The sequence below is a fragment of the Haliotis cracherodii genome, unplaced genomic scaffold (assembly GCF_022045235.1).
Source record: "Haliotis cracherodii isolate W230 unplaced genomic scaffold, xgHalCrac1.p SCAF_15, whole genome shotgun sequence".
NCBI lineage: Eukaryota > Metazoa > Mollusca > Gastropoda > Lepetellida > Haliotidae > Haliotis > Haliotis cracherodii.
In genome coordinates, this window is record NW_027266270.1 from 18,184,271 (window position 1) to 18,207,187 (window position 22,917).

Below are 22,917 nucleotides of genomic sequence, written 5' to 3' on the forward strand. Positions count from 1 at the left end.
GTTCTGTTTGTTTGTTGTTTGTTTGTGTGTTGTTTAACACCGCACTCAGCAATATTCTAGTTATATGACGGAGGTCTGTAACAATACAATTGTTGTACATGGTATTCAAGAAGTGTACAAATATTCCTACATATAAATTCTTGCCTATACAGTCAATGTGACTGCATCAGTGTGTATTACAGTGAAGAAAGAAGACCAGAAACTAAAGAAGTTTGCATAGTTACAATTTGTTAAATGACATTACCTTTGTAACATTGTAATAACTAATAATGTCTTGGTGTATGTGTTCAAAATGTGGCATTAATCTATTCCCACATTGTCTGCATATTACTTGTTTTGTTATTAAAAGTTCAATATTCAATGGGTTGTTACGTTTGCCCTGAAATCATTTTCCCTGTTCAAATCAATGGTTCCTTCCACAACGGTTTTTATCCAAATGTATAGTTTCCCCCAAATCTTTCTTACATGTTCACAATCATATAACACATGGATACTAGTTTCAGGTTGATTTGTACAGAAAGTACACAAAGGAGAGTCAACATATCCAATTTTATATATATATTTGTTAGTTGTAAGAAAGAAATTGCTGACAAATACTCATTACTACCAGACGTTGTCAGTTTATTTGTTTGTATGGTTGTTTGTTTTCTTTGTTTAACGCCGCTCTCGGCAATATTCCAGCTTTGTGACGGCGGACTCTATATAATGGATTCTGAAATAGACAAACAAGGAATTAAAAATTTGAACGACGATTCACGCCGTCGAGGTACTAAGACACGCTATCAACTGTCATCGAAGACGTTAAAAGATGGTACTTGTTGTTACCCTGTCTGACGATCGGGAGTAAGGGGCTAAAACAAGGACTGGTCGGCTCGGAGTCGGAGTATACTGTGTCTGAGTGGGGTATTCATGTTAAACTGCAGCATGGTATCTCAGTGGGCTAGCGCTATAAATCGGCATCAGCCCGGACTAGCACAAGCAGCCACACACACACACGCACGTCGCTATATAAGTGCAATAATCTTGGACGCGACGTTAAACCCCATTTTCCCTCACCTCATCGAGTCCGCCCATCCGATCCATGAAGTCGCCAGTTGCAAGCATAGCTTGCTGCGATTTGAGACCTGTTCTAACCCGAATTCCACGAGTCAATGTTAATGTCGTAAGGCAATTCTCAATCAGTAATTGTGAAATATGTTGGTTGAAAATGGATTGGGTAGAGGCATTAACTGTTGGGTAAAAGTCGGAGAGATTGGGATTGGGTAAAGACGGGTGAGATTATGATTTGGTAAATGTGTAAGAATGAGCGAGTTAGTTGGGTTTAACGCTGCTTTTAACAGTATTCCAGTTATATTACGGCGTGTCAGCTTAATGTGGGGGGAAAGCCCGATGTGATGCAAGTCTCAGATGTTTACCACTTCGGTGAAACCCACGAGCACGGGTACGGTGCTGACAAACCTAGAAACATAATCAGGGCGAACCGGGATTCGAACCCACAATAAAAGGGACACAACTCTGCACAACGAATCGTGGCTCCTTAGACGACTGGGCCACCCGTGCCCCCTAAATGTGTAAGAGATAAGAATGCGGTAACGATGTGAGGGATAGGGATTGGATAAAGGTGTGAAGTATACGGATTTGGTAAAGGTGTGAGGGGTATGGATTGGGTAAAGGTGTGGGGTATAAGGATTGGGTAAAGGTTTGAAGGATAAGGATTGGGTAAAGGTGTGAGATAAGGATTAGGTAGATGAGTGACGGATAAGGATTGGATAATTGGTTGGATGGATAAGGATGGAGTAAAGGATCGATGGATAAAGATTGGGTAAAAGAGTGAGGGATAAGGATTGCTACAAGCTACTAGAACATCTAAAGAGTTTGTTGGTTGTAACAAGACACAAAACATATATTATGTTGCCTTGTGAATGAGAATAATTCCCGGGCTGATGTTCGTTTACTTTTCCAACAGTTATTTCTGATTTATCGCAAGCTGTATGAAGAGAGTATTTGCCACATCAAGGCTCTGAGATGTGCTAAGTCGTAACTTCCTTCCGATTACAAAAATGAAGCTGGTGATGGATCATGTACTGTATGGGCGGTGCAATGTGCAGTTTCCCATGTCGCCGCCAAAGGCGTCGTGTTAGATTTCGTAACCTGAATTCTAAGTATCTTGGGTGTGAACCCCCTCTGTAAGATGTACTATTCAACGCACATCTTCAGTTATATTCAACCCAATGAAGATGGTGTGTTTGTGTTTACGTTTTCAGTTTCTGATACCTGCATGTATATCTACCGCGTAATTACTTTTAAGGAAGAAGGGTGTCGAACACGCCACAGCTCACCGTATTGGGACCGTTTCTGATACCTGCATGTATATCTACCGCGTAATTACTTTTAAGGAAGAAGGGTGTCGAACACGCCACAGCTCACCGTATTGGGACCCTTGCCACCATCCACTAACCGTGGTTCGAATCCCAGATTTATCAAATTATGATTCTTCTTTGTTGCCTCTTTATCCGTTCTAGTGGGTTAACAAGGGGTCGGCGTCTACGATCCGCGTTATATTTCTGCTTCCTACATACAACTAAAATACCATTTGAAGAGGCCTTGCACTTAGCCGTGAAGATTCCGGGATAGAATAGGTCTTCAGCAACCCATGCTTGCAAGTAAAGGCGACTATACTAAGTCTTGTAAAAGGCGACTAACGGGATCGGGTGGTCAGGCTCGCTGACTTGGTTGATGCATGTCATCGATCCCTATTGCGCGGATCGATGCTCATGACATCACTGGATTGTCTGGTCCAGACTCGATTATTTACAGACCGCCGCCATATAGCTGGAATATTGCTGAGTGCGGCGTTAAACAACAAACAAAATCTCACGCTTCTCTGCAAAACAGTAGTACACATTTGTAGAGATTTTATCCCATATTCCCCGACAATTACATGTGGAGCACCCGTGAAGATCCCGGTTAGAATAGGTCTTCAGCAACACATGCTTGTCGTAAGATGCGACTGACGGGATCGGGTAGTCAGCGCCCTGACTTGGTTGATGGATGTCATCGTATCCCAATTGCTCGTTATATCAATCACTGGACTGTCTGGTCCAGACTCGATTATTTACAGACGGCTGTCATATAGCTAGAATATTACTGAGTGCGGCGTTACACAACAAACAATCTCAATCCCAATTGCGTAGATCGATGTTCATGATGTCAATCACTGGATTGTCTTGTCCATACTCGATTATATACAGACCGCCGTCATGTAGCTGGAATATTGCTGAGTGCGGCGTTAGAGAACAAACAAACAGAATAATTTGAAAAATGATAAAGCCCGCAACGCGCGACTAAAGTTGAGGTGCGGCGTTAAACAACAAACAATCTCAATCCCAGATGCGTAGATCGATGTTCATGATGTCAATCCCTGGACTGTCTGGTCCAAACTCGATTATATACAGACCGCCGTCATGTAGCTGGAATATTGCTGAGTGCGGCGTTAAACAACAAACAAACAAAATGATGGGGAGTCTTACTCCTGGCGTTACGTCGAAGGCCCGGCTCGATTCCCCACGTGAAACCTTTCTTGTCTCCCCCACCGCGATATTGCTGGAATACTGCTGAAAGCGCCGTAAAACCATACCCACTCGCTCACTTCTCTTAAAGCCTGAGGGGGCGGTCGGGTAGCCTAGTGGTTAAAGCGTTCGCTCGTCACGCCGAAGACCCGGGTTCGAATTCCGACATGGGTACAATGTGTGAAGCCTATATCTGGTGTCCCCGCCGTGATATTGCTGGAATATTGCTAAAAGCGGCGTAAAACCAAACTCACTCACTCACTCACTTAAAGTATGAGCCCATGTGTTGGAACAAAGACCACAACTGGTTGAAGGAACTGCACAGTATAACCGTGACCCTGTACTGGAATGTCTGTCTATATTTGTCGTAAACGTGTATCGGTTACTCAATTTCCTTTCTTAGCACACAATGAAGACGTGACTGCACTAGACCAGTTGTTCGTGTGAACGTTTATTTACTCAGTGTCCTCTAATGCACATGTATAAGCAAGGGTTTAGAACGCCGGGTCTCGTGCAATGGATGCGGTACATGTTGTACAGAAGACGGCGGTTTTCACTGTGTTAGTGTAGTATCGGGACGCTTTGTCTCAGTTGTTAGGGTCCCGTATGTCAAGGTGAGGGTTTGGCTGTACTCAGAACGGCTTTGTCCCTCAGCTGATCATATGAAGGGTTGTTTTTCATCATGATTGTTATTCTCATGTATAACTCGGTATAACTTTTATTTGCTTGTTTGTTTGTTGTTTGTTTTAACGCCGCGCGTAGCAATGTGCAATCAATAAGACGGCGGTCTGTAAATATGAGTATGAACCAGACAATCTAGTGATTGACAGAAAGACCACAAATCTTTTTAACTGGGATACAATGACATGTATCAACCAAGTCTGACCACCCGATCCCGTGTATTGTGGTATAATGACTTTTGCATTCGTTATTTCCAGAAGATCCTTTTCACATTAAAGGAGATTTTTCATAAAACTTTGTACCCTGGACACATAGACTGTTAACTTATCTGAAGACCAACGACCATTTAATATATTTCAAAACATGTTACAGGTTAATGAGAGATAAGCAAAGAACAAGTTGATTTTAGTAAATATAGCGGCAAAACCTTTTCACATTCAGAAGAAGTCTCTGCCGAAAGGAGGGTCGATTGTACGACTGCATGTGTATCATGAGGTTATGCCCCGCGAACGTAAAAGTCATTTAGATATACATTTATATGACAAATGACATAATTGTTATCATACTGACAGTGTTTTTCTTAGCTATTGCTCTTCTAGAATAAACAGCACAAGGAGATGAGGTATTTTGTATCGTTACACGCTCGTATAGTCCTCACCACATGAAATAGAATCATGAATCATCGCGATGATTAATTAACGAAGATAGCTGCATGTGTGCTAATACTGCCGAAAACACGCCATTCCGTCGATAAGGAATATTACTTACAGTAATGACAAAAATTGCAAAGTGCGCTTATTAAAAAAATGTCCATTTTCTCAGCGATAAACATCATCATTGAGTCTTGATCACGTGGCTTGACGTGACTGAGTGAGTTGAGTTTAACGCCGCTTTGAACAGTATTCCAGTTATATCACGGCGTGTCAATTTAATGTGGGAGGAAAGCCCGAAGTGATGCAGGTCTCAGACGTTTACCACTTTGGTGAAACCCACGAGTTTGGTATTGTCCTGACAAACCTAGAAACACAATCGGGGCGAACCGGTATTCGAACCCACACGCATGTGTTCCTGGCGTGCCCAAGGGACGCAACTCTGCGCGGTGTCTCAGACTACTGGGCCACCCGTGCCACTGTTTGACAAGAACGTATCGGGACTTCTTATGAGCAAGTCCCAACTTATCAATGTATGTGGCATATAATCGGTGGTGTCAATAAGGACAGGACTATCTAGTGGATTGTTGCTTCTTAGTTCTTCCAGTAACACGGGGCGGTCGGGTAGCCTAGTGGTTAAAGCGTTCGCTCGTCACGCCGAAGATCCGGGTTCGATTCCCGACATGGGTACAATGTGTGAAGCCCATTTCTGGTGTTTCCAGCCGTGATATTGCTGGAATATTGCTAAAAGCGTCGTAAAACATACTTACTCACTCACTCACTCCAGTAACACAGGTGCGGATACAAGGGGTGGCGGAAACGTTCTGAGCGATGCATGACTGTGGCTTTGAAGTCCTTGAACAAATGGCACCGTAAGATTTCCGCCGCTTCCCAAACTTGACGAAAGTCCTCCACGGCAGATATGATTATTAAAATGATGATGACGTCTTTCTGCTGTGAGGTGAGGTGAAGTTGGGTTAAACGTCGCGCACAAGATTATTGCACTTACTAGTATATAGCGACGTGTGCGTGTGCGCGTGCGTGCGTGCGTGCGTGCGTGCGTGTGTGTGTGTGTGTGTGTGGCTGCTTGTACTAGTCCGGACTGATGCCGATTTATAGTGCTAGCTCACCGATATACCATGCCGCAGTTTAACATGAATACCCCACTCAGACACAGTATACTGATTCCGAGCCGACCAGTCCTTGTTTTGGCCCCGAGCGCCAGACAGGGTAACAACAAGTACCATCTTTTAACGTCTGTTGGTATGACGCGGCCGGGGAGGCGGTCCTTTCTGCTGTGGAGAACGTTTTACACCACCATGAGGAAGTCTTGTGGGATCCAGACTCTCCAGCATCGTTAGCTCAGAATACTTCAGTCACCCCTTGCACCAGTAGGTTTATCAAGGAAGTGAACAACGAGTGGGTTTGATATGGTTATTAGTATATAGCTAGAGTTGCATATACAGTGATATTGGTTGGGCAGGCAGGATACGCTCACCTTTTCGTGAGCACCTTGCATCATTAATAACTGATAGTGATTCAAAAACACATGCTAACACTTTTAGCAGATTATGATTATGGAAATGATTTTGTCACTATTATTATTATTATGACATACGACTCGGTAACAACTTAGTCTCCAGTGTTGTTACATGTAACACGAGATCATATTTTTGGGTCAGCGGCGTAACCTGGCGGTGTTAAGGGTCTACTCGTTACGGGTTCCATTTCCTACGTGTGTACAATGTCTGAAACGCATTTCTGTTGTTCCCTGTCGTAATAGTGCTGGAATATTGCTAAAAGTGGCGTACACCATACACACGCGTTCATTCACTAATTCACTTGATCATATTTTACCTATCGCGTTTATCTATTCTGTAAGGGCGGTCGGGTAGCCTAGTGGTTAAAGCGTTCGCTCGTCTCGCCGAAGACCTGGGTTCGATTCCCGACATGGGTACAATGTGTGAAGCCCATTTCTGGTGTCCCCGCCGTGATATTGCTGGAATATTGCTAAAAGCGGCGTAAAACCATACTCACTCACTCACTATCTATCTATTCTGTAGATATCACGCATCGGTAAATTAATAATCCCTCACTTTTATTCATCAATTTCTGCACTCACATGTCTGAATATTATTCAACAGAATTACATCAGACGTCAGGCAACAAACAAACACTTAAGTTTTCATGTAGTCCTGCACCATGACTGTGGAATGTATATTTTATAGGTATTTTGTTTTACTAAAAGCCTAGGCAAGTCTAGATCAAACTAACCAAGTCTAGTTTGCTTGATTCTACATACAACAGCAGAAGAGGAAAGGTTCTTTCCGAAGACATGTTCATTGACTAAGTGTTAGTCTAGTTTTCATGCAAATTGTGTGAGTGGCGAGTGCTACCGGTAGGGCGGGGCATGCTTACCCATCTCGTATCATCCCTGATTTTCAGTGATCCATTCATATATTTTACACCGCTATTTAACCTTTTGAGCCCAATGGAATGTGTTTCGGGGGATATAATCGACACTGGTTATTCTCTGGCCTTGACGTTTTATATTCAATGTTTAGCGTTAATTTCAGATATAAATTCCAGGCATCGTTGATATTGTTTAGTGATATACATACATTCTTTGCACATTTCGTGGCGTATTTTCAATTTGGAAGGTGTAACGTGTACACATGAGAGGTTTCAATGTCGAAATAAGTACAACAAAAATATTATCGTGACAGAATGTGTTTATTCTAGCCACAGCACATTCACGGTACAAAAGCTATCATAAATGGTGTATTGTTCAAATACACAAACAGTGTATTTCTTTGTATAAATCCAAATATCAAGTGAGTGACATCTCTGGGAGCTGATCACCGCAGAGTGACTTCCGCGTCCGCCCTTCCGCCCGCCACAGATGCGAGTGTTTTTATTTGCTTCAGTTTTGACAAGGTCACCAATGGAGGCCCGGTCACCTTTCACATGGGATGTAACGCGTCGCTCTTTACACAAATGTGGATGTTTAAACAAATGAATACTACAACGATCGTATGTCATGACTGGTAGGTATTTCCGTTGGCTGATGTAGTACGCGACAGACGCCGGGCTGTGAAAATATATAGGACATACACACATGTGATCTTTTTAATTTTGTGTGATCATCTTGAGTGAGTGAGTATGGTTTAATGCCGCTTTTAGCAATGTTCCAGTAATATCACGGCGGGGGACACCAGAAATGGGCTTCACGGTATGCTATGTCGGGAATCGAACCCTGGTGTTCGGCGTGACGAGCGAACGCTTTAACCACTTGGCTACCCGACCGCCCCTGTGATCATCTTGGTGATAATGACTTGTCAATAGTAGTTTTAATGTTACGTCTTGAAATTAAGGCTGCAAATATATCCGTCGAAATACCTGTACGTGGCGCTCATTCTCAACGTGTTTCCAAAACGTCTACACTTATTTGCAGGAGAATATGTTATCCATTGATGTATTGGAACAACCCGTGAGGTGAATTTAGCTGGGTACGTTAACCTTTAGTTTCTGGAATTAAAATATTTAAGATTTGTTTGTGTCAAATTTTCTTTTAAAAGATAATAGAGAAACTGTAATCCTGAAACTGAAAAGATCTCGTCATGCCAAATTATGGTAGATTTGTTCGGCGGCTTTCGTATGTTATTGTGTCAAGATCTGTAGGAGAGACTATAACGCGGGCCTGTTGGGTGTTCTTTCTGAGAATAAATGAGTTTGAGTTTGAGTTACGACCAAGCTTCAAAAGAACAGCTTATACAAACAAACAAGCTTCAATAAACAATAAACAATAAAATCAAACAAGATGTTTTACAGTCATATCAAAGGGCAATTGAAACAAGCTCATCTGATATGAAATTAAAATTTTAGAATATAACTGACAACACTCCCTTTAATGAATACGAAAATGGCTGGGTTTAGGAAAAATGTGTTTGCCATGTTTTAGAAAGGGAAGTGGCAAGTGGTGTATTCTAAACACAGCTCCAAATCCAAACACGCCATTTCCCGCCTACATGCTATGCAGCTACATCCCGTCAACTAATCATTGATTGGTTTGAACGTCTTCCTTGTTTTCACTACTTTAACGTGCACGTGAAGATCCGGGGTAGAATAGGTCTTCAGCAATCCATGCTTGCCGTAAAAGGTGACTACCGTATTTCCTCTATTAGACGCCCGGGCTTCTATTTATTTCGGACAAGCCTTTGACCCGGCGTCAATTAGAGGCCCTGCTTCAATTAATACCCCCATTTCACTATGACCATGAATGTCCCGAGTCGTCACGAAATGAACATATTTTCCGACACACGTGGAGTTACCGGAAGAGAAAGGAAGTCTTCAATATGTAATTTAGGTCCCAAAAAGGGATCATTAATTGTATCAATTGATCGACCCGGCGTCTATTAGAGGCCCGGCTTCTATTTTTTGCACTGAACCATTGACCTGGCTTCTATTGGAGTCCGGCGTCTATTAGAGGAAATACGGTATGCTATACTATACGGGATCGGGTGGTCAGGTTCACTGACTTGGTTGAAGAATGTCATCGGTCCCAATTGCGTGGATCGATGCTCATGATGTCAATCACTGGACTGTCAGGTCCAGACTCGATTATTTACAGACCTCTGTCATATAGCTGGAATATTACTGAGTGTGGCATAAAACAACCAACCAAGCAACCAAATCATTACTTAACGAGAAACAGTTACAATGTGGCGAACCTTGGGAAAGGCACAGCCAGTCAGAGGCCTACCGGCATTAATTACCGTCTTATATCATTAGACCGAATCCGTGGTCTGGGGGTAGCCCTTCCGACCGGAGAGCGGAGCCCCTTCCGCGTCATACCAAAAGACGTTAAAAGATGGTACTTGCTGTTACCCTGTCTGGCGCTCGGAATTAAGGGGCTAAAACAAGGACTGGTCGGCTCGGAGTCAGTATACTGTGTCTGAGTGGGGTATTCATGTTAAATTGCGGCATTGTATCTCAGTGGGCTAGTCCGGACTAGTACAAGCACCCACAAACACGTGCATGCACGCCGCTATATAAGTGCAATAATCTTGAACGCGACTTTAAACCCCATTTCACCTCACCTAACCTCACCTCATCCCACCAGGGGCCTAGTGGGATAAATTCCTACGTAAATGATGCCCGACTGTATTTTCCGAGCAATTGCTACAATCCCATGACGTGTGTCATTCAATGTCATTCAATGTCATTCAGTGTCATTCAGCAAGTAAAGGAGATATTGGGCAAGTTATAGTTATTAGTTCTAAATTTATTAAAAGGGTTATGCACATTTTGGGGTTAAAGGAGACTTTTTTTCAAAAGATAAAGTTCCTTTATACTAGAAACCATTTAAAATTTTCATTTGAGCTGCGTCAGTATTGCAGATATTGATCTTTTAATATTTATTTCACCTTTGAAGCCAGATATTGTGAAGTACATATAGAAGGGTTATCAAACCATTCAGTAAGTCAACAATCATTAAGTGTTTGTCTTTCACTAATTGAAGTGTATCAACAAAATGGGGTCTGTTAAGAGTGCTAAACTGATATATACTATATATTTGTTAATTTTGTGATTTTTTAATTTGTTGCAGTTTTATGCCAAAATATGATATTGTTATAAGGTTAAATATGCATATCAAAAACATTAGAAAATGGTAACAAATAAAACCGTTATAGCTGCAATGAGGAGTTGCATTAGATACAGTTTATGACAGAGAACCTTTAGCTCGAAAGGAATCAATAGATAAAAGACATTTCACATTTATCACAAGTGTATTCTTGACATTTCATATTTATCATTGGATTGGTTCCAGGTTATCGTCCATTAGTTAATGAAACAAGCAGAGAATTTCAAGATATATTTCATTATAAGGCGTTTTTTTATTTTAGTATTCAGTTGTTCTCCTCCAAATTCACCGCAGACCATGAAACTTGGAGTAGAGTGTGGACGATCAGTTGCCATGTTACCAAATTTTAAATGTACTCCTTCAATAAGGTTTGTATTTTCAAATCCCCAAATTTCCGAAACATACAATAAAATCGCGGCAATCTTTTTGTCAAATGCTGAAAACATTCAATCAAGAGGCAAGTTAATAGTTCGTGCTTTCTTTGATAATGCAAACACAGCTTTTGTTGCATTTTCCACTATTTTTTGTTGTTGCTATTGTGAATACCCGAACACGTTTCTTGGTCTTTATTATCAGTTATTGTCATGAAAATATAAGGACAATAAAACATCGAAAATAATAGTATCTCTCATGATACCTTGTTCATGTATATATAGACAGGGTACAGATGACGACTGGAGTACTCCATTATTCTATAGACATGGTCATTTACACCCGCCTTTTGTAGTGAGTGGGTGAGTGTTGTCTTACGCCGCTTTTAGCAATATTCCAGTACATATCACGGCGGGGGACACCAGAAATGGGCTGCAAACATTGTACCCATGTGGGGAATCGAACCCGGGTGTTTGGCGTGACGAGCGAACGCTGTAACCACTAGGCTACCCGACCGCCCCTAGTAGTCTGAGTCTGGACCAGATGTTTTAGTGTCAAGTGTTGTATCGCCAGTGTTTCCATGATACTTCCGGGCCTGATTTGAGAAGGAAATGTAAGCATTTTATATAGTTATACCAAGGATTTCCGTACGTCCATCCGGGGAAACTATATGTGTGACCTATAACTTGAAAACTATTGCATAGATTATTTTCAAACTTGGCAAACACTTTCTATACCAACAGCAGAGGTGCAATGCGAAGTTTGATTTCAATATTTGGATTTTCTGAAAAAAATACAGCTTTATTCATTTTTTTATTTGGAATTTTTTTACTTTAACATATGTGCGACCTATAACTTGAAAACGACTTCATTGATTCTTTTCAAATTTGGGGAACAGTTTCCAGACTAATAGTAGAGGTGCAGTGCAAAGTTAGATTTTGTATTTTCTGAAAATATCTGATATTTTTCATGTTTGTAAGTTAGATATATGTTGGAGTCGAGGTACGGGGTATTAGTGAACCCTGCTCACTTTTTTCTTGTTTTATTTAGTTTACTTAAAGTGGAGACACTATGGATTTCTAGGTTAAAAAAACCATGACGAATCCTGAGTAAGTCGAATACTTTACGTCGCAGAAAGGTGGTCAGCAAGTACTGTTAGACAAGTACTGTTAGATGGCTACAGGTACAGACTCGTGTCTCATGGACAAGGGTACAGTGTGGTTGTCTCGTGTACCTGTCCGGTCTCCACAACCATCCGATGAATAAAAAATATCAAACAACATCCTGAACCGTTTTACTGTAATAATATTATGCAGACACCTGTCCACCATACCGATCAGGACAATGCTACATTCAAGGTTGAGAGTTGTAATTGACAAAACCACTCATGCATGCATTTGTTTATTAAGCACTGTACTTGTCACTGTAGGCGTTAGTAGACTCCACCCAGGTAAGTGTCGAAGAATTAGGGGTGCATTCATACATGTTCCATGTTGTTTTAAGATACGTAACAAATTAACACTTAATTGGGGGATCCGTTATGAACATAGTCATGTATTTGGAAAATGATAATTAGCATACCTTAACTAAGCGGCTTGACTCACGCTGTCAACGCCGAACTACGTGTTATGTATGTTGGTTGGTTTATTGTTTAACGCTGCACTCAGCAATATTCCAGCTATATGACCGAAGACTGTAAATAATCGAGTCTGGACCAGACAATCCAGTTATTGTTATCATGAGCATCGATCCAGACAATTGGGATCGATGACATCCATTAACCAAGTCAGCGAGCCTGACCACCCGATCCCGTTTGTCGCCTCTTACGACAAGCATAGTCGCCTTTTACGACAAGCATGGTTTGCTGAAGACCTATTCTACCCCGGATCTTCACGGGTCACGTGTTATGTGTACACTTGAGAGGAATTCACTTGTCACAGAGCTTTCAAATCGGTGAATGAAGTTGTTTCCATATTATTAAATTGTACATTGTACAATTATCAGTGACGTAATGATTCATGTCATCTTGATTGAATGCTCTGTTTCTACTGTGTGTTTTATGTAGAGAATGTCTTAATCTGAATCTGGGGTAACCGTGAGATCAAATATAACTACTTCAAATATTAAATGATAACGCCAGATAAGAACCAATCGAAAAAGATGTCACTGGACGTAGATGGCAACTAGCGGTGCAACGTGTATGATTGAATCACTAAAATTCCCTTATGACACCTGGTGTTCGTGCCAACAGAGCTATGCGTACAACTGTCGTGTTATGTCTGCTGTAACATATTAGACTACACAATTTCTTATAGTATCCTGCCACAAACACAAAATTGAAACTGGTAGGTATTTAAATATTGATAGAAATCCTAGCTTTTGTGATGTTTGTAAAGCAAACGGCGTATCTGTGAATGACGATGAGCATCAATTTGTGCACAGCATTATCATAACAGTAAAATATGTTTATTGGTTGTATTGGGAATATCCGTCTGAATACAACTTGTCCAGCTGTTACAGTCTAGATAAAAAGAACTTTACTTTATTATACTTTACTTTATTCATCCGTGTATCTTATCCTTACCTTGTACTCCGAATCTAAATACCTCTCAAAGAAGTTTACTTTATTTGTCGAGATTCATAAAATGTTCAACGCATAAACGTACCAGTTACCTGTTACGGTCCAGCCTCTTTGCTCTGATGAATATGTATATAATAATGTACACAAGGGTTCAATGAGCCCACGTCTTTTCCTTGCATGAACCTGTTTTGTTCTGTTCTTGTAAGCGAAGTTAACAGACAGACAGACAGACAGACAGACAGACAGACAGATAATTTATTTAAGTCTCACCTCACAAGTACTGGGTAAAAATATGCTATACAAAATACAATAAAAAGTGAGCCACCCTTTAAGGGTTACGAGAGACTATATATGAGCTAAAACTGCACAAAACATAAAACTATATACACATGAAAGGTTATCACTACAGAGCTAAGAACATGGAGAATATACCATTGAAATGTCATAAAATATAGACAAAATAAAACCTTTACCGATTACTGTATAAAACTTGTTTCCGCTTCTGTATTAAAAGTTTGCAGGTTTTGGCGGAATAAAAAACAACATCCGGGTGAGCTAAGATGAAACTAACTTTCTGTACATCTGTAAAATCATTAAAAGTACAAGATTTAACAGACAGGGCATTAGTTGTGCGTTGGCCCATACAGTGTGATGTTTTTGTCTGTAGCAAGTTTATATGTGAAAGGTTTTAGATTATGACATTTTCTTTTGCACGTTTCTCTTGTGTGGTTTTCATGTGTAGAGGTGTTAATTCGATCATGTGTAGAGGTAATTGAATCATATCTTATCAACATCTTTTATTTATCCCGCGTCCTGTAGCCTGTCAGGTTTGACATGCATCAATGTATCTCGATCAGTCTTATAGGAATATATTTTGATATTATTTATTATATAACCCTGTATATAATCAAAAACATATCTAAGTTTAAATTAAACTAAATTAATTCGTAATGTTAATTAGGTTACTCTAAACTGAATCCCCTTCGTGGTCATCGCTATTTTTTGTGATGGATATTTCGCATTTTTTATCCCAAATAGATAAAAGAAAATACCATCTCGGTGAACGGAAAAATAGAAAAAGATAGACTTTTCAGAAAACCTCTTGAAACATCATCTTTTTATCGCAGATATTACAGCCAGGTTCAATGTTTAGACCTCCCGAAATCCAACGAACATATAATCAGTTTGCTGTGACCTAAAGCTAATAATGTGTAGGGGGAATAAAAACGTCGTTAATATAACACAACCATGTTCTCTATGGTATATTACTGCTGGTTATAAGCAAGCGTGAACATTCTGACTTTAGGTGGTGGCAATTATCGCGCATGGGTTACATGTTATTATAACGGTTATTGCTTGTTTAGATAAGTCACCAACGCACGCGCGAACACTGTTGTTACAGCGATCTGCCCGGTCGGTTATTAACCGTTATATCTACTAGTTCATTAACTAACAGAACAGGCTAAAGCAGCTGTACATACATACTTAAGAATCTTAATTGGAGTATTTACCTTCAAATATACCGCCGAGCTCGGATCCAACTTCACCCGTAAGGCTAAAGCCCTAATAAAACACTTGAAAAAAATGCCGCCTTTTGCTGAATAAGCAAAATTGCACGCTTTTGTGAAAGCCGAAATTTGATGAGGGATAATCTCTTGATACAAAGAACATAAACCGATAAATCCAGGGGCTCTGTCTGTGCAGCAATAATTGCTTAAGTAGCTGGAGGATGAACACATGCAGGATACTGGGGAACATTGACTCCGACTTGTCACGTGAAGGGATACAGACGAGCATTCCGAGATTTTAAAGCTCAGTCTAGACGGGAGCGATAACGGGCTCGTGCATCCTTTGTGGTAATACGCGCTCCCGAAACATTGCTTGAATTATTCCACGGACTTGCAACAGAGTTCCAAGTTGCAAGTGACTTGTTAAAAAGGTGAGTGAACTTTGTTTTTTTTCACATACCTTTGGCTTTTTTTAAATGTGGTCGCGCTCGGAGTTTATCTTGTGCCATATATGCGTTGGAACACGAGGGAAGCGTTTGACCTTATGTGAAGTACGGTAACGTGCGTTAATATATAAAGATACACGTTGTCGGGCTTCTTTATGGCTAAAATGTGATAGAAGGGACCGTCGTTTCTGTGTTGAGACCCCTGCTATCTTCTTAGAAGTCGGTGAAAATGGTAAAACCCACACGAAGATCCGGTCGATTGGTGTGAGTTACTAAACATCAAAACAATGGAAAATTTATAGGTAACGGGTATGTTTAAAATATATACGTAAAACGATGCTATGACTGCTCCGAATGGTGGTATGTTTTTAACAATTACACGATTACTGAACGCGATTTGTCAGTTCACAAAATGCCGTATTCGCGATTGAAAACCAATGCCAATCTTAGCCCTAAAAAAGACAGAAACGTGTTTTTTGTCATAGCGCTAGTGGTGGTTATGTCTTGGGTTTTTTGTTCGCAAAAAACATGCACATGAGAACAAATCTAGTAACCATTTACAACTATTGTTTAGCGATTATGACGTCATGGCGATAGGGCAAAGTCTGTACACTGATAATGTCAAAACTATAATCAATTGAATGTCCCATACTATTTCTTGTACAGTCATGTGAATGTACCATACCGTCCTATGAATATAGCGTTCAGTCACCCCCATTCTAATCCTGTAGCTGGTTTTGTTTGTTTTTCTATTCATTATCTGGCTGGTTTGTTCTCGCTTTAGACCACGCTGCTGGTTGTACTTCGCCCATAGAGTCTTAACGTTCCTGGTTTGTTATCGGCCAGATACGACATATTGTTTCTCATTCTCCCATCTTGAGGTCATTCCTATCCGGTATAGCTCCGTTCGTGATGCCCCAGGAATGTGATATAATACCTGTAGATACCCTCTATGTCTGATATGTGTAACAGTCAGTCAATTAGCATTAGGAAGAGTTATTAGCTGGCGTCTTGTTGGAGTAACAAATGTAGATAAAAGCAAACAGTTCTGTGATTATAGCATAGAGTCTTATGAATATATTGCATTGGCAATATATTGGCAGAGACGACTAAAAGGATTGGGTGGTCAGACTCGCTGACTTGGTTTGTGCATGTCATCGTATCCCAATTGCGTGGATCGATGCTCATTTTATCAGTCACAAGATTGTCAGGTCCAGACTTTATTATTTACAGACCGCCGTCATATAGCTGGAATCAATATTGCTGAGTGCGGCGTTAACAAACATCATGTTATTGATAGAAAAAACCCTATTTGCCCAAACTTGTTGTACATCGAATCATCAGTCCAGAAGTAAAAGCGGAGTTTATTGCATAAATATTAATGAATTACTGTATAATAAATAAAGTAAAATTTAATTCATGAAGTAAACTTCAATCCAGTTGTCTTACACGAAATAGATATGTGATATATTATTTTCAAAGTGGGCACTACCCTTAGCCTTCTGTATAAACCTGGTGGTAGTGTGGCCTAGTAGTTAAAGCAGGGAGTCAATACAGTCTCTGTGTGTATAGAGTGTATATAGTACAAAGCGTTCGCTCGTCAAGCCGAAGGCCCGGGATTTCCCACACGGGTACAATATGTGAAGCCCATTTCTGGTGTCCCCCGTCGTGGTATTACTGGAATATTGGTAAAACCGGCGTAAAAACCGCACTCACTCACTCACTCAATGTCTCAGGTTCGTACTTGGCACTGACTTCAGCGTCTAGATTCAGACCTGGGCGCCAGACCGTAGCGCATAGTAGCTGTTTAACCACACACATCTCCCCACACGCACCGTGTCCTACACTTACTTCACCCACGCACAGGAAAGTTTCTGTATGCATCTTCTCGAGGTATTCTGTGTTTGCAGTGGTCCTAATGTTTGCCTACATACAATGTGCACGATTTGGTCCCAGTTAGGGGTCGCGTAATCAGTTGACGAACTGTGCATTCAGATAAGTGCGACTTTTACAGCAATCGCATGCGCGCCGAAATGTTATAAATGACGCAAAAACTCCACCGTTGATGAAAAGGGGTGTGGAGGGCGATTGTTTTTGACATAAAGTCTGCGTAACGTCGGGACAATTTTATCATGCCTCCCATTTACGCCCTGTGCAAGCTCGCACTCGGGGAACTCACAGCGATAAGATTACACTGCTGCTGCAGAATGACTTGCGCTAAATCATAGTATATTTTACATGTACAGGCAACACAAATAAATACCATCGGTCAACACCCCACGGTAGAAAAAAAGCTCCTTGATGATGTCATCGGAAATACAGGATCGCGTGTGCTGACAAAAAAGTGAACATCAAGTTTTCCTTAACTCTTATTGTCACATGTGACCGGATTTCTTCATGAAATGTCTTGATTCAACCGGAGACTGACGTCCGTGTGGTCTGCAGATTGCTGCAAACAGGTATAGTGAATGAGTGAGTTGGGTTTACCGCCGCTTTTAACATTATTTCGGTTATATCACGACGTGTCTGCTTAATGTGTGAGGAAAGCCCGAAGTGATGCAGGTCTCAAACGTTTACCTCTTTGGTGAAACCATAAGCTTGCTCAAGTCTCTCAGGCAATAATTATTAGTTTAAATCGTTATTATGATAATCTAGATTATGTAAATAATAAGAACAAGTTGTCCCTGAGACTGAAGTCCTTAGATCGTCCACATATCTAGACTTGCCTATTAGGAGAATATAATTACTACACATGTATTAATATTTCAATATAGCCTTGGAGCAAGGCTAGTGAAACCCCGGAGCATGGGTATGGTGCTGACAAACCTAGACACATTTACAGGGCCAACCGGTATACAGTATATAGTATATAGCACGGACCACAGGACTATAACAGAGACTGACAACGGGACAGTTCCACAAAGCGATCGTAGCGGTAAGACGATCGTAACTCCCATACTTTAACATAGACTTACGACAGTCTTAGCGCTAAGATCGCGTTGTGGAACGGGACCAGATTCGTAGTCTGTGTTCTGTCACTGCATGTGGCCGGTTCTACATTTCCATCCCCGTGTACTTGTTTGGAGGTAATGCGGTGGTGATGCATTGACCTTCAACTTACAGTATATTAGTTGTTCGTGATGGTAATCACTGAATTCATGCTCCATCTAAGAAAGTATGGGTTTACGCCGCTTCTACCAATATTCCAGCAATATCACGGCGGGGAACACCAGAAATGGGCTGCACACACTCTACCTATGTCGGGAATCGAACCCGGGTCTTCGGCGTGACGAGCGAACGCTTTAACCACTAGGCTACCCCACCGCCCCCATGCTCCACGTAAAATAAGCGACATGAGTGATAAACGGGATGTAAAGATTTAACTTCCAAAGTTATGAGAATGAAGCGTTATGTACTCTGGTTATAACGCCATTAAGAATCTTTGAAGAAGAATAAATCAAACAGCTAATCAGTTATGCGCACATAGCTTAATGCCAATGTCGTTGCAGCCGCCGTCAAAATCTTAAAGCTATCTCCAGTTCTCGAATGATGACACACCAGTGGTTAATCATGTTTATGAGGGTATGAACAATGAACCAGTGATAAAGGCAAGTATCCAGTCCTTGTATTGGCGTATATAATGTATATATGGCGTGTATAATTAAATATACTGATATCTGTTCCTATCATAAATAAAAGAGAAAAGTTAGTAATTCATGATTGTTATGCCAGATTTAAACCTGAATTCAAGAGTGTATATGTATAATTATCTGATGTATCTAATCCTGTAACAATAAGGACACTATCAGGATGTTTGTTTGTCGTTTAACGCCACACTCAGCAACATGTTAGCTATACGTTTTTAAAAAAAACGAGCCTGGGCCAGACAATCCAATGATTGATATATCCCGAGCATTGACCTACACAATTCGGCTACGATGACATGCATATGCCAAGTCAGCGAGCCTGATAACCCGATCCCGTAAGTCGCCTCTTATGACAAGCATGGGTTGCTGAAGACGTTTTCTAACCCGGATGTGTGTGCGTCTTATCATGATGTGATAAACGACTTTCGTTATTCGAATTCATTACTGTTTAGACAGGATCTAAATCATAAAGTAAATACTGTATTGTGTAGATGCATATTGAATCTAACCTTATTACGCCACCGAAAAGAGGTTAATATCACGACATATTCGCAGATGAGGGTTCAAGCAGCGTCTTAAAAACGACTCCATTTGATTACAGTCAAACATCAGGAGGGAGTTAAGACTAAAAACGTTTGAGACGAAATAGGAATAAGCCGTCCCGATTTTCTGCGGCCGTGTTTGTCTGTATGCTATAAAGAGTTTCTTTTCAAAGGCAAATCTTGGCAGTGGATGGTAGTTTTAAAGCAAAAAGTCGCGAGTGTCTGGATAAGCATATCAGACCTGAATTTGAGTACAAGCCAGGGAATGAGCCGCTACGAAAGTCGGACGGCACTGTCTGAACCCTCCGCGCTTACAATACACGAACCTTCCAGCTTCCCAGGCTTTCACAATGTACAGATTGAATATGGGCACACGTGAATGCCGTCAATACCTCGAGTCTCGTTGCGTACGAGATTTTGTATCAGTCCAACGCTCCCAGTCGTAAATGAGTGTTCCATGAATGTTAAGGGACAGAAAGATGGATGGTTGCAACGTTCAGTAAACGACAAGACGTCATCAGACTCTTTCTAAGTCGTTACGCAGTGCGTGCGTTACAAGATCGTTTTGCACCACGTGCAAGGGTATCCTTACTTGTGGCCCTTTCTATATTGACATGGTTGCAACATGTTTTAATATTTTTAACTGGGTTTGGCCCGCTTTGGGGAACAAAGGAAAGACCACGCGAAGTATTTTGTTCATTAATTTTACTTAAGCGCCATCGCCTGGCCACGGTAGCGAGCATACATCGTAAAATTATTTGAAGATATTCACCGGAAAAGTATTTCTTGGCGCCCATACCGGAATGTACAAGAATTCTTTAAATATTTCATCAATTTTACCACGTCGCTTGTCGACCCTATGTTATTATTTTTTTTATATTCGGGTTATAATGCTTGACCACGGGTATGGGTGAGAACATCGATATCAACTTAACGATGGCTCTGTATTGATAGGCTGGTTTAATAAATTGTAACAGCGGTTCTGTTGTAGTTTTGTGAGTCCAAATATACCTAGTTTGCGCCAAACATTTTAACTTAAGTCTCAACAAGGTGTTTGTTTAACCGCTTTCGTTTTAATAGTCAAAGTAATGGTTTATTTCTAGATTGAAGAGTCCCAGAAATAAATATTTAAAACTATATGTCAGCAAATCCAAATAGAGCCCACATTCTTTAATTCCAGAGCTGAGGCAATATAGATTTGCCAAATCGTCCCCTTTATTCCCTAGGGTCTGTGAGTGAGACTAGTATATATACTATTCGTGTTATTTGTCTATTCGATAACGTTGGTCTTTAAATATAATTAGACTGCAAAACTTTGGACACTTAAGCTATTATTCCTTAGTATATAAAAATAAAGGATATTTAGCAACATTTCGTTGTACCGTTTCAGGCCCAGTGCTAGTAGCGTGTGTTTTAAAGTAGCGAGACACATATATTTCCAAACTAATTACCCTGTCTTTTAACCACAGATCACATAACGTAAATGTCATATTGTCACACAAAACTGTGATATGTGTTACGAAACGTGTGAATCGCGACTCAAGCACCCAACGCCTCGCTTCTACATCGTATAGATAGTTATCGGTATAGTGGGTAGGTTTGCGCAGGTGAGCCATTGCAGAGCACAACGCGCTTCGCTTCTCAGACCCATCATTCACAACTCGCCAGGATGATGGATGTGAAACCCGAATACTTTTGCAGGCTCCTCCAGCAGCGCGAGCCTCAAGTCTGGGAGTACAAGACAGTAGTGCCGTAGTTCTTGTTAAGGTCAAACTACATCACCCTGTTATCAGACATAGCCTAGCAACATACATACAGATGACTCTGGAACTGTTTTTTTTTTGTGTGGTTAGAACCTCTTTTTTTCACATTATTCAAGACATATTCTCGACTAGCTTATATTTCGCGAAACATTTATTAAGTCTTGTGTTATCTGATCCCTTTTGTACATTTATTCGTATGCATAGATAACGTCACATATACTACTGACCATGCATGAGAGTGAGTGATCGTGTGGGTATTGTTTTTGCGCCGATTTTAGCAATATTTGAGCAATATGACGGCGGAGGACACCAATTAGGCTGGGCTTCACACACTGTACCAATGAGGGAATCGAAGCAGGGCCTTCGGCGTGGACCATACATTAGACAGCTTTGGTCTGTATAATATAAAGATGAATGACGTAACGGTACATTTGTTATAACCAGTGTCACGCAGTACCGCAAGGGAAATTAATTTAAGCCCCCCCCCCCCCCCCCCCCCCCCCCCCCGCATCCAGCTATTCACTCACTCACCCAAACCACTCACTCACCCACTCACTCACCAACCCACCCAAAGCCCACTCACTCACTCACTCACTCACTCACTCACCCTACCAAAGCCCACCCAAAGCCCAATCTCTCACTCACTCACTCACTCAGCAACCCACCCACAGCCCACTCACTCACCAACCCACCCAAAGCCCACTCACTCACTCACCCACTAAAAGCCCACTCACTCACTCACTCACTCACCCACATTGAGGATACCACATTGTTTTCTCAGCATCGTGCATCACGGAAGTAGCTTCCGATTTCAGAATCAACCCATACGATTACTCCACACCCTTCTCCTATAATAAACACACCGTCGCAAGGCTGCGACGTCGTAACCACATCTGTACAACTACCCATTAAGACGGCGTTCTCGGATTACATTGTGTGTGAACGCTCTCATCCTATATTACTCTAGCCATGTTTACTGCACAGTCACCGACAGCTCTCACCTAATGTCTGCGCCACGCCTGTAAAACTCCCTGTCAAGTAGTCTAATCCTGTCGAATTACCCTCTCCATTTCCACTTCGCAGACACATAAATATTAGCCGAGCAGGGCATCTAGACTTAATCAGGGGTCCAGAACGACGACGACCTTGGCGCTATGACCGGCGTAACACTGACAGTATACTGCTTTAAGACAGACGTATACAGTTGGACTACATGATAGGGTTGACTGACGAGCGCTTCTGTTGTAAACATGGGCGCTCTTGGAGAACAGCGTGGTGTCTGTGATGGCTACAAAAGCAAGTGATCATTTTAACGATTTCGTAAAACGGTATGATGTGTTATGATTGATTGGGTCCAGCGTCGATTAATTTCAGGCCGTCGTCATATTCATGATCTGGAACGGTTCAATCCCGTCTTACCAACATTAGGATGAGTAGAATAACATAGGGACTAAGGGGTTATGCGAGAATGGTTTTCCGCCGCTTTTAGCAATATTCCAGCAATATGACAACAG

General features: G+C 41.3%; 1 protein-coding gene across 2 annotated transcripts in view; it reads left to right on the forward strand.

The window, feature by feature from the left end:
* Nucleotides 1–22,917, forward strand: part of LOC139462343 (secreted frizzled-related protein 1-like) — a 69,812-nt gene that overhangs the window by 19,267 nt on the left and 27,628 nt on the right. Inside the window, exon 1 of one of the 2 annotated variants that reach the window (XM_071243996.1) lies at nucleotides 15,351–15,436. The exons of the other annotated variant lie outside the window; for it this stretch is intronic. The gene's annotated coding sequence lies outside the window, so the exon portion shown is untranslated. Of the gene's footprint in view, nucleotides 1–15,350; nucleotides 15,437–22,917 lie in introns of those variants that run through there. 2 annotated transcript variants of the gene reach the window in all.